The 13,287-nt window shown below is 45.3% G+C and overlaps 1 protein-coding gene across 1 annotated transcript in view; it reads right to left on the bottom strand.

The window, feature by feature from the left end:
* Positions 1 to 13,287, bottom strand: part of MBD6 (methyl-CpG binding domain protein 6) — a 48,181-nt gene that overhangs the window by 28,513 nt on the left and 6,381 nt on the right. Inside the window, exon 2 of the mRNA XM_083169386.1 lies at positions 629 to 817. The gene's annotated coding sequence lies outside the window, so the exon portion shown is untranslated. The remainder of the gene's footprint in view (positions 1 to 628; positions 818 to 13,287) is intronic.

Genomic DNA, 13,287 nt, shown 5'->3' with positions numbered 1-13,287 from the left:
TTCACCTGTTTTTGGAAGGCAAAACCAAATTCCCTAAAGCTGCCAGTAAAAACACACAGGTTTCACAAAAAAAATATATATATACTGGAAAAAATGTTATTTGCAGGTAATAAGATTCCCTTCTAGTACTGTTAATACAATCACATAAGTAGAAATAACACTACATTTTCATTGGCTGACAAACTATAGATCACTATAAGGAATTGAGGGGTAGATGTATGAAGCAGTGATATGGGAGGAGAAGTGATAAATGCCTGGCACTTTATCACTGACCAATCAGCTCATAACTGTCCCTTTTTAAACCCAGCCTGTAACTTAACATTTAGGAGCTGATTGGCCGGTGATAAAGTACCAGGCATGTTATCACTTCTCCCTTATCACTGCTTTATACATCTACACCTCAGTCAGTATTACTTACATTCATTGACTGTAGGGACAAATGGATGGTACTAAGAATATTTAGTGACTAATGGAACAAGAGTGTATATAATGGATTCAGTGCACAACTCTGCAGTATTTTCTTCTTCCAGTGTCAGTCATATATAATGTATTGCCTGATCCTAGCACTATTCAAGCATTGTCCTCATAGCCTTAGCTGTGATGGATTCGCTCTTGTGTATGGCTTTACCTGCTCATCGCGGCACAGACTGGGCGTTAGGTCTGCATGCGATCCTCACGGCCCAGCATGGCGCAGTAACAACATGCAGTGTTCCCGTTGTGGGAAGATGCAGGGTTGAGCGTTCGTCACTTGCTCCTTAAATATTCCTTTGGAGCTGAAAGATAACTGTGCACGGAGGTTGCTAGGGATCCATCTTTCCTGCAAAATAGGAAACAGATCAACATTAGTGTAAGAAGCATCAAAGTGTTGTATTTAAAGTAAGTCATGAACATAGAACACCTGAAATTCACTGGTGTTAACAACACGTTATGAAAGGACTGGGCATAGGGTACCACAGCTGCCAAACATAGCTGTACACTGAGTCACCATATGGCACTTGGCAAGAAATGGGGCACCAATCCTGATATAACAGTGTCCACAATGACATCTTCCCCATCATCATGTCACAGCCCCACTCAGCCAGTACTCAGTCATTCATTAAAGGCGTCTGTGTATTATTTTACTTACAGAATACCAACCTGCTAAAGCGGTTGGAAAGTCTGCCTGTAGTCCCACGGTTATAGTTAAAGACCCATTTAAAGCAGAGATATATCTTAGGCTTTATAAGCATTATAAACCGTTATACACGCAGCATTTTCAATATCATAAGTACTGCCTGCTTCCTGATACAGCAAGACATAAACATAGGGCTAATAACCTCCCCCTGCTCTCACCATGCAGATTACTGGCAGGTCTGCATTAGATTTACCTGCAGGACAATATGGATAGGAGACTGTTTTTGCAGACTCAGTCTGTCTCAGCTGCCATATTGGTTTTGGCATTGATAAGGGGGAGTAAGGTGTTTATGTCAGCGGTGTGTGTGTGTGTGTGTGTGTGTGTGTGTGTGTGTGTGTGTGTGCCTGCACAGATAGACAGACAGGGCTGGGAGTACAGGGGGAAATAGCATCCTCTACACTCTCTCTCTCCTCCAACCAGATGAAATAACCAGGACAAAGAGCCTGCCAGCCAGTAAATTGACATTTATTACCCTCAGGAAGAATAGCAGTCATTCCCACAAGACAGAAAAGGCATCTATAAAGGAGGAGTCATGAAGGAGGGGGTCAGTGTGAATTAACCCTTCAGCACCCAAATTACTTTATTGTTCTACTTTGTGCCATGACAAGCCCACTATCTGCATCATAGTTTAGGTTTGCAAAGACACGGCACTGCCAATTTATCTCCACCATTCATTTTTAAATAATATTGCAAATCGGTTTGTTACAAGACTTAGCTACATTAGGCTACCTGGAATATCCTGACAGAAGGGGGAGATGATTAACTACGTTTCTGTTGGAGGGCATAAAACATGAATGAAATCATTCTTAAGTATGGCGTGCAGTACAATCACTGTGCACTTCCTGTGCCATGGGAAGGGGGATGGGGGTTATCCAAAGAGGGTTGCAGATTTATCACTGGGTCAGTTCTGAAAGTTTTATTACAGGATTGAGCGTGACCATTCCCTCCCTATACTTCTATTTTAATATCAGCTATCTTCCAAGATCATGTATGATAATGGAGGTGGATAGAGATCAGGGTTACTCTGCTATTTTTCTTGCCAAATTCATGAAGCGCAATGTAGCATGTGCGATTACAGATGGGTGAAAAGCATGTAGAGGAAGCAGGACTTTCACAGAATACCCATAACTGAAATAGGAGCACAGTGTGTGACAGTCAGGAGAGCACGGAGAGCGCGTGTGTTTCGCAGAACACTGGGTGGGAGATTCAAACCAGCTGTGACCATGAGGAATGAAAGTAGCACATGGCTTGACAGGAGATGTAACCATCCAATCAGGAGTCACACTCATTCTACACCTCCCAATCCAGCAATCAAATCTCTTGGAAACCATTCAAACATGCCAGTCCTCTTTGCTAAAACTAGAGTCATGTTGTCCTTATGGTGCCTACTCACATGCGATTCTTGGGTGCGTTTTGAACATTTTAGTTATCAGTTATTTATATAGAATCACACACAATCCGTAGCGCTTTGAACATTCACGTCAGTCCCTGCCCCGGTGGAGTTTACAATCTATATTCTCTACCACATGTACAAGCACACTCTTGGGTTAACTTTTTTTGGGAACCAATTAAACTACCAGAATATTTTTAGAATGTGGGAGCCAACCAGAGCACCCGGAGGAAACTTACACAAGTACGGGGAGAATATACAAACTCCGCACAGTTAGGGCCATGGTGGGAACAGAACCCATGACCTCAGCGCTGTGAGGCAGTAATGCTAACCATTACACCATCCGTATTGCCCAAAACGCATCACGTGTAGTTTATTTTGGCTTGTGATGCGCGGTTCCGCGTAGTTTATATCGCAAGCCAAATAATGTATGTGCAAGCAGTACCTTATATACTAGATCGCATTTAGTTCAAATCGCTGTTGTAGCGTATCACATGCAATTAGAAATACGGGCCGATTCTGAACAGTTCGTTAGGGTTAAAATTTCGCCCCACCTGATATTCGGGGTTTGCACATGCGCAAACCCCGGGATCAAATGGCTTTGGCGAGTTTCACACTGGCGGGCAGGGGGCGGCAGGAGGGGAACACCCAGCGTTTTATTAATCGTCCCCATAAAAACATTGGGTGTCCCCCTGAGAAGGAGTGTGAGCGACCATCGATACGGGTTGCTGACCCAAAGTGAGCATGCAATTTAAGATTTCACATATAAAAACACAATTTCTGTGATATTTAAATGTTTATTCACATTCACAGTTCCATTCAAGAAGAAAAAAGGTAACATCCCATGGAAGCCAGTCTTTTCTGGTATTTGCAATCCGTTGACTTCTGCCCAAACCACTCAGTGAATAACCAACTGACATGCCCGCCATGATAATTTCGTATATAGCCACTTGCCGCAACTCAGACGATGACCACTGTGTGTATAGCCACCTGCCATGCCCACTACTCAGTCGATGCTAATTCCGTGTATAACAACCTGCCATTGCCTCACTATGCCTAGCCACCTGCAATTCCTACTGCTCAGTCGATGATCATTCTCTGTATAGCCACCTGCTGGAAAATGGTTTGGTGCACTGCCTTTAATAGCGACAGGACAGACCTTCAAGACAGACGAGATGAGCAGCAGTTAATTTGGCCAATCACATCCATCGTAGGCAGTGCACAAAACCCAAACCTGTTCCTGCAACATGATGTTATCGCCATACACAAATATATTTACTCATATCTGGACAAAATTACCAATAGTCAGATCTATAAGATTGAATATATCTATTCTCACATGAAAAATAACACAAACCATTTACATAGTAAAGTCCGCTAACTGTAATTTCTATATGAATAGAAATTACGGTACTTGTGTATTATCACGATGCCCACGATTTCCATCGTAGGGCATTGTACAACCAAAAATCGCGTCGCATCGCATGCACCCAGATGCCTGATTCCTATGTTAAATGCCCCCCAGGCCCGATTTTTCATTGTACACCCACCCTGATGGGTAATGATTTTAGATATTGTGGCTAGTGCAGCGAGCCACCGAGCCCGAAGCGTGGCGAGCGGCCGCGGATTACTTCACATATATTCCACTATATCAGGGTTTGACAATTATTTTAAAAATCTAGGAGCCAGGATGAAAATGTAGGAGCCAGAAAAAAAATAGTGACAGGGTGCACCAAAAAGTAACACCATTATGCCTATTACACGTCACATACCCATTACACATACCCACATGCCACAATGCCCATTACGCCACACACTGAAAAACCTTTTGCATATTATACCACACACAATAATGCCCATTACACGGTAAACCAAACACCGTAATATCCATTACATATATTACCACACGCCATAATGCCCATGGCATATTATGCCACAGTGCTGCTTACCTACATGCTCATTGCTATGGGTTTGTGGCTTGATGCCAGGCAGGGGCAGACTCAGAAAAAAAACCTCTGTTCTCTGGAGCCTCTGCATAAGCAGCGGGTCCCCGTGGTGGGTTATAATGTTCAATGCAACAGCCAGCATAGTGGCAGCCCGGTAAAACACGGGAGATGGACAGGGAGAGGCAGGGAGCTGTCAGCAGCGTCTCTGTAAGCAGCGGGTGCCCGTGGCTTGCTATCCTATCAGCACTTACAGCAGCCTTGGGTGCCCGTTTCAGACACGTAAAAAGATGGCGCCACGGTGGGTTAATGTTCAATATAACAGCCAGCACGGCGGCAGCCCGGTGCAAAACTCTCCCGGCTGCCGCTGTATCAGAGCAGGTCAGCAGCGCGCCTATTTCAAAGCTCAAGCACGGCTCCCGATTAGCTCGTGTAATAGGCGCGCTGCTGACCTGCTCTGATGCAGCGGCAGCCAGGAGAGTTCTGCACCGCTCTGCCGGGCTGCTGCCGTGCTGGCTGTTATATTGAACATTAACCCACTGTGGTGCCATCTTTTTACGTGTCTGAAACAGGCACCCAAGGCTGCTGTAAGTGCTGATAGGATAGCAAGCCACGGGAACCCGCTGCTTACAGAGACGCTGCTGCCAGCAGCCTCTCCCTGTCCATCTCCCGGCAGCCGGGACCCGGGAGAGTTGTGAACTGCGCTGCCCGCTGCTATCAAGCCACCACTCTGCCCGGGGGTTCAGCTTCCTGGCAAATCTGGTCGCCAGGAAGCAGAATCTGGTCGCCATGGCGACCTGGCCACCGGGTTTTGTCAAGCCCTGCACTATATAAAAGCAACTCCACGCAGACGTGGATAGTGGGGGTATGAAAAGGTCGGAGGATGCGTACTGCCGCCCCTCGCAGGCTCGCCACGCTTCGGGTTGGCGTTGATAGTGGGGTGGCATTAACAATGGGGGGGCATTTAACATACTCATTACCCATCAGGGTGGGTATACAATTAAAATTCGGGTGTGGGGGGTCATTTAACATGGGAATAAGCACAAATCCTTGCATGATCGCATCACATTGCATGCCATTATAATGGCATGCGATGCGACGTGATATAAAAATTGTATACTCAGCCCGGGAAAAGGCTCAAATCGGGTCCCATTGCATACCTTAATTAGTGGTATGCGATGCGATGGGCACCGTGATAATACACAAGTACCGAAATTAACTGTTTTATTGGAGCCTTGATCAACAAATCAGGTATGAGCAAAACATTCAACTTGCAGTAGTGTTTTGTCGCTCGTTTCATTGGGGCACCATGCCCTGCCCGATTATAAAATGGCTAAATGTGCCCTGCCAATATGGCAATGGCACCCAATTTAAGACTATCACACACACACTTTGCTGGGCAGATTTCTCTTAAAATTGCTTGCAACCAGGACCTTGGGGCCACTGATGGAACCTATTAAGGAATTTGGTTCGATATTGGGTTTTGAGGTTCATTTTGAAAAATCCATAGTACTGTACTTGAAGCCTGAGTATGCCCACCAGGCTTGGTTGAGGGAAATCCCTAATAACTGGACTTCAAAATGTATAACTTGCCTTGGAATACAACTTCTTAAGAATTTACATATCCTGCATTACCTCAATTCGAAGTCTATTCTACGAGGAATGCGAGAAGATACTGAAAGATGGCGACACCTTCACCTTTCATATTTAGACCACATGATTCTCTTCCCTAGAATTCTGTACCTTCTCCAATCCCTTCCGATCTTACTGACTAAACGGGACTCAATGGAAATTGACCGGATAATACATACATTCATACATGTATTCAATTCATACATTGAAAAGGGCAAGGATTGGCATGATAAAACTGCAGCAATGTAGATGAGGGTATGAATCTGCCAAATGTATGAATCTGCCAAATGTAACTAAATATTGCCATGCTTCTCATTTACGCTACCTTCGAGACTGGATACGTGGTGAGAATATGTATTCCAACCCAGCCATAGAGTCAACTTTTTTGAATGATGTGAATTTAATAGTGTTATCACATTTACACAATGAGGAAATACCTGCCTCAGTCCAAGCTAAACCACTATTAATGTCTACCCGTAAAGTGTGGCACATACTACGATGTCACAAACTTATGCTCAACCCATACTGTATATATCTCTTTTTCTCCCTTTTGTTTCTAACTCAAACTTACAAGACGGACATGCACACTATCCTTTCACATTATGGGCACGCCATGGGAGAACTAGTTTAGGACTCCTGGTCAACAGTGAAACAAGGAAATCACTTTCATTTGCACAGGCAATAGAAAAATTCCCAATTCTGCAATCTCTTCCTTTAGCATATACACAAGCCCAACATTATGTGGCTGGTCTTTCCCCGAATGATTATAGTAATTAGTTGGACACCTTGTTGTAGAGGGAAAACTCCTCGTTTAAAGAAATCTTGGTACACTATTCATTCCTCCGCACCCCCATTCAGTATGATGAAACTGGGTTGGCACAATGGGAAGATCATTTCCGATCGCTTACTACCCAAAACATTTCGAAATCCTTTGAATCCTTTTGGTAGTTGTCAAGTTTCACGGCGCCACTTCCGTAGTCAGCGTGGTGTCCCTGTCAGCATCAGCGTCGTGTTCCCGCAACCAGCGTAGTCAGCTTGTGTCTGCGACTGTGTGTACGTTCGCGCCTAACCGGAGCATACACAGTTAGCGTAGTCAGTCAGTGTTACGCATTTAGCGTAGTCAGTCAGCGTTGTGTCAGCGCTTATTACATTGTGTGCGAACCATTGACCATTTTTAACCTGCCTGACATGACAGGTGTAAATGTGTTCCTGAAACACCCCCACTATCCACGTCAGCCCGGTACGCATCCTCCTGACCTGTTCATACCCCCACTATCCACGTAGGCGTGTAGTTGACTTTATAAAGTGTGGCGAGCGCAGTGAGCCCTGCGATGGGACACGGAAAACGAAACTGAAGCGTGGCAAGCGCAGCGAGCCCTGCGTGGGGACGCGGATTACTTGACGTGTATTCCGTGTGCACTCACCACGCTTCGGGCTCGGTGGCTCGCTGCGCTCACCACACTTTATACAATCAACTCCATGCCCAGTTGAATAGTGGGGGTATGCACAGGTCGCTTCGGGCTGACGTGGATAGTGAGGGTTTGAAATGGAGGCATTTGCCAGTATGTAACATGGAGCACTGGCAAATGCACTTGCGCCGCTTCCCCCCTTTGTGCACGAGACACACGCGCTACTGGACCCCTAACCCTGACTGTCTCACTGAAGCGGACACAGGCAGGGTGCCGTACCCTGCCGCACGAATTACTGAGACGCACTTGCGTATGAGATGCTCGTGCGCCGGCCCCCGCATGATCGCCTCTCCGCCGGTGTCCTCCAGTGCAGGGGACATGGCGGTTACCGGCGCTGTGTGAGAGGTGCTCACTAAGCTTACCAGGGATGCCGGGGACAGAGCTGCAGCTCGCGGGGATAGTACGGTGACTACACTGACAACGTAGCGTAGCGTTGTGAAACTATACAAGTACCAAACGTTCTGTTAAATTAGTCCCTGCAATCTCTTATATTGAATTGTTTATGAATATACTACACCATACATATTTATCACCACACCGTTGTTATTTGATGGGTCTGACCACTCATGCCTTCAATGTGGTTCATAAAGGGCTGAATTGTATCATTGCTTGTAGGAATGTCCAATGGTTTGGGGCTATTGAGTTCAAGTATGGAGATATGCTACCCAACACTTAGTATCTACCTTTCCCTTAACCTCTGAGTAGGCAGTGTTTGGCATTATGCCAGTAGGGACCCGAGTGACACAAGGAGTTAGGAAACAACTAATCATTTTATCAGCATCTGCTAAGAAATGTATTCTCCAGTTTTGGGTGCACCCCACAGCTTCCCCATTCTCCCTTTTTTCAAACAAATTATTCCATATCTTTAGGATGGAATGGCTCGAAGCATCCTTACAAAACGAAAAATTTACCAAAATGTTTTCGACACTTGGGAGAACTATATAGAAATGATCTCTATCACTAAAGGAACAGGTCGGGAATGTTTTGAAAACACGTTATGGTATGAAACACGGATCTGTGCACATGACCCCCAATTTCATTGACTACCATCTGATTCAGAACTCTTTTCATCCAGTAAGTACTGTTATAGGTTGTGGTAGGGATGGACTCAGACCCTTCATGATCCTTCTAAACGGGGCTTACAATGGTAAATGCACCCCCACGCCGCCCCCACTATGAACGTGAACCCGAAGCGTGGCGAGCCCGCGAGGGGCGGCGGTACGCGTCCTCAGACCTTTTCATTCCCCCACTATCCACGTCGGCGTGGAGTTGATTTTATATAGTGTGGCGAGCCCGAAGCGTGGCGATCCCCACAAGGGGACGCGGAATACATGGGGCCGCACTATATAAAATCTACTACACACTGACGTGGATAGTGGGGGTATGAAAAGGTCGGAGGACGCGTACCGCTGCCGTTCGCCACGCTTCGGGTTCACGTTCATAGTGGAGGTAGCGTGGGGGGTGCATTTAACATTGCAAGAACCCATTAAGGTGCTTATAAGCACCCATTAGGGTGCTTATACAATTTTAAATCGTATAGGGGGCTTATACAATTTTAAATCGCATCGGTGTGCATCCAGTGTATGGCATGCGATGCGATTAAAAGTCGTGCGACTTAATATCGGGGGCGCCGTGATAATACACAAGTACCAGTGCTTCTAGCACAGTGTGGTCTGTATATCAGCACTGATATGCAAACCAGGCCTGTGCTAGAAACACCACAGCAGACAGCGACACCCCAGGCAGGGAAGAGGAACTGCATGGGTTTTCGAAGATGGCGGGTGCTAGAATGAACACTAGTTTTGTCCATTAGAGAGTGATTGAGCCTTTGTGAGTGAACCAGAATAATCCCTTGTATGCAGTCTCCTTCCTGCCAAGCGGTTGCCACTGAACAGGGCTTGCTTCACCGCTATGTGTGGCCCAGCACTTATAAAAGCACCATAGCAGAGAGTGACATTGAAGGCAGAACAGAGGAACTGCAAGATGGCGGATGCTAGCATGAACACTAGTTTTGTCCATTAGAGAGTGATTGGGCCTTTGTGAGTGAACCAGGTGCTAGATACTAGCAAGAACACTAGATTATTATGTGACCAAACAATTCTGCTTACCTATAAAAAATAAGGAAACCTGTTGAAATTGTGTCTAGGCATTCAAGCCCGTCTATAAAAAATCCTCTATAGGGGAGTATTCAATTAGGTGCCTTTTTTTTTTTTTGACTAGTCGAAAAAAACTGCACTTCTCACAGTTTTAGGGTCAATGTAGGGTCACGACTGTCGGGCTGGCCCAACAGCAGTGACCCTGTCCTGTTCTCGGCCGGCTCGACTGGGATTTTTTCAAGCAGGATTCAATGTTCCGTCTGCCGAGCATCGAGAAGGGGGTGCGGCCACGAGAAGCGGACGGAAATTGTCGAGCTGCAGCCAGGAGCTTCTTAATTCTCGGACGTTCTTGGCAGAACGTGCCTGACTGCTTGTGAATGCTGTCAGGGAAGACAGCATTGAATAGGACCCCGCCGCCATTTCCCCCTGTCGGGAATGGCGGGGGGAGATTGAATCGACATTAAGGGGGATATTCAATCTATTCAATTAAAGTGCAGTTTTTCGGACTAGCCAAAAAAGGGAACATTGAAAAAAAAACAAAAAACATATGGATCAGCAAATTGCGGGTCACTTTTCGCCAATGCAACTTGAATGAATTGGCATCGTCGAAAAAAAGCTTTGCATTTGAAACCAGAATAGGTTTTTGACAAACAAGTTATAGGCACATGTTGTATGGGAGCACATGCTCATTTATACTCCGTCTTCTGTGAACATGTGTACAGGCATTTTCTGTTTATCAAAGACACACTTGTAGCATGGTACAGCAGGAAGAGGATCCTTCTATTGGAAGTAGTGTGCGAGTCCCATGATGCTGGATCAATGACTGTAGTATAGGAGCTGAAGCCTTGTGTCTACAGTAGTGTTGCTCAGGGTAAAAGTTTTTGGACGCATGCATAATATCCCTCATTACCCTGGAAGTTCTCTGTTTGGCAAAGCAGTGTGGATATCGTTGCCTGTGTCTTTGGATCTCGACGAGGGTGTACCGGTACCTACCTTGAGTCTTTTGATACCTTATGCGATCTGTGAGAGCTGCCTAAACTCAGTTCTCTATTTAAATGAATTTACTTCACTATTGGATATTTTTTGTGCCTTTTATCCTGGTCTGCAAAACCCACGGTTAACACCGAGGAAACAGACTAATTCTACAGGAAGAAAAAAGGCGCCCATAAATAAGCTAAGGGGTAACTCGGGAACAGTAATCCTAACCCCGATTCGGAGGCGGAGAAGAGGAACGTAGTCCACTCATTAGGGACGTATCTTTCCTTTTTCTCCTCTGGTGTGCGCCGGTGAAGGGATCTCCTCAATTTGTGTATTTATACACTAAAATTGTATCCCTCATTACCCACTGCTTTCCTGTCACATCACTTGTTTTGTGCCTCTGCAATGCTACTTTGCAGGTGCGGTCTGCTGACCACACATGTGGTGGCCATTCTGTGGTAACTTGCTGGGGTCCAGTAATCATTTTTACTGTCTGGTGGGGTTCCGGAGCCAAATAGTTTGAAAACCCCAGCACTAACAGAACTACTTTTGAGTTCCTAAAAAAAAAAAAAAAGGTTAACCATTGATCTTCATTGATTATATCCCCAAGTCTAAGTAAACTATGGAAGAGCTAGGAGACAATATTCTATTATGTAATATATCTTTACATTATATTATTTGTATTTTCTTTAAATCTCTTTTAAAAATAATCATTTTAAAAATGATTTTCTATTTTAAATGTCTAGCTTTCAACTCTGGATCAGTGGCTCATAAAGTTTCCACCACCAGGTCATGTTTTGAAGATTTCGGTCTGTGGAAACAGGAGGGATAATTACTCACCAATCAAATACATTAATTCACCTGTGCATGATTAAAGGAATCCACAAATCATGACCTGTTGGGGGTTCTTGAGGACTATAGTTGAGAACCGCAAGTCTGGATCAAAGCATCCCACTCAACAATAGCACAGAGATCAAGAACTCTATACCGTACAGTGCTCCACAGAAGAATTATTACTGTGAAGATACGGGGTTCCAACTCACTCAGGTGAATCCGTATCCTCACAATTACCAAGTCTTGGGTTTCACAAGGTGGTGTATACCGTGTAGGGCAATTACAAAACTTCCTCCCACTACAGTAAAGCTTATCGCACATTCACAACTTAGAAACCCTCTGCATACTCTCACTAAAGATCAAAATAATTAAAAAGGGTCCTGCACCACTGTCCATGACATGGTCTCCATGGTGGGAAGGTGACCAGGTCATTCTTGTAGTAAAGATCACTCTACTTCAAAGGTGCGCAGAAACAAATTTATTTTGAACCACCTACCTAGACAGTATTCCTAACATTGGCTTTGATGGTTCAGACTGAAAAAATAAAATGTGACATTGCATGAAATGTAAAACAAAATTCAAATTAAATGTCACATAATTGCTAACACTGTAATACATTTAAGCTACTAATGAACTTAATGGAGCTGTCATACTGACTGAAGATGATGTCGTTAATGTAGGTCACTGGTTCTATGTTGAATATGATGAAGAGAAAGTTACCCAGGTGAGATCAAGCACTTTAGAATTATTGCTTACCAATACCCCTTTTACACCGCCACAAAAACCCGGTGTAAATGGGTCTACCCATGTCCCTTTACACGGGACTTCTACCCAGGTCTTGACCTGGGTTGAACACGGCTAGGACCTGGGTAGAGGGCAGTGTAAACGGGTACGCCAGGTCATCCGCCCCGGCTCCCGTTTACATCAATGGGGGAAGCCCAACCTGCAGACCACAGTGTCCCCAGGTTGGATGGGGGGGGGGGGGGGGGCACACACAGCCTCCGCTGCTGTCTGCTGTACTCTGCAGACAGCAGTGACCGCAGGGAGGTGGTGAATAGATGCCTGTGTGCCGCATCCATTCACCTCGCGGACGAGGGCTGGGGCAGCCCAGCAGCTTACCTTTGTGCTGGGCTTGCCCCCAGCTCGGCAATCGATGATCCCAGCGAGGGGTGATCGCGGCCGCATCACTTGAAGATGATGTAATCTCCAAGCGCCGCCTCCTTCTACACTGCTAGTAAGCACCGCAGTGTAAACTGTGCAAATCCTGGATCAGACCTGGCTTGGATCCGTGTTCCAAATACCGGGTCGGATCTGGTGATTTTTGGTGTAAAATGGGTATAAGTGAGTACGGTGGAGCAAGCTGGCAAAAATGTAAAATGCCTCCTTCTCACTTGTCTTTCCCTAGTATAATCCATCAGGAACACTGTTGCATGTCTCGTTTTTCCTCTCTAAATACACTGTATTGGCTTCCATCATTGCCTCCCCACCACCCTCTAAATCCAATTCAAATATCTAACAATCACACAGCAATTAAAAACTTGAGCCTTATACATTATTGGGTTTCCTCATGATTTCCCGACATTACATGTTCAAAATGACGGCATTCATTATGCCGACACTGTGAAATTGCCATCATTTAAAATGTCGACATGGTAGTAGTAGTAGTACGTTTATTTATAAGGCGCCGCAAAGTGTCCGCAGCGCCGTACATAGCAAACAAAAAAAAACAAATTACAAGGTAACGTACAGGGTGTTTTGAAAGATACAGTAT

Source organism: Crinia signifera, chromosome 2 (assembly GCF_055691185.1).
Source record: "Crinia signifera chromosome 2, ASM5569118v1, whole genome shotgun sequence".
Lineage (NCBI taxonomy): Eukaryota > Metazoa > Chordata > Amphibia > Anura > Myobatrachidae > Crinia > Crinia signifera.
Note: the sequence above shows the minus strand (reverse complement) of the source record. Positions and strands in the feature narration are given on the sequence as shown.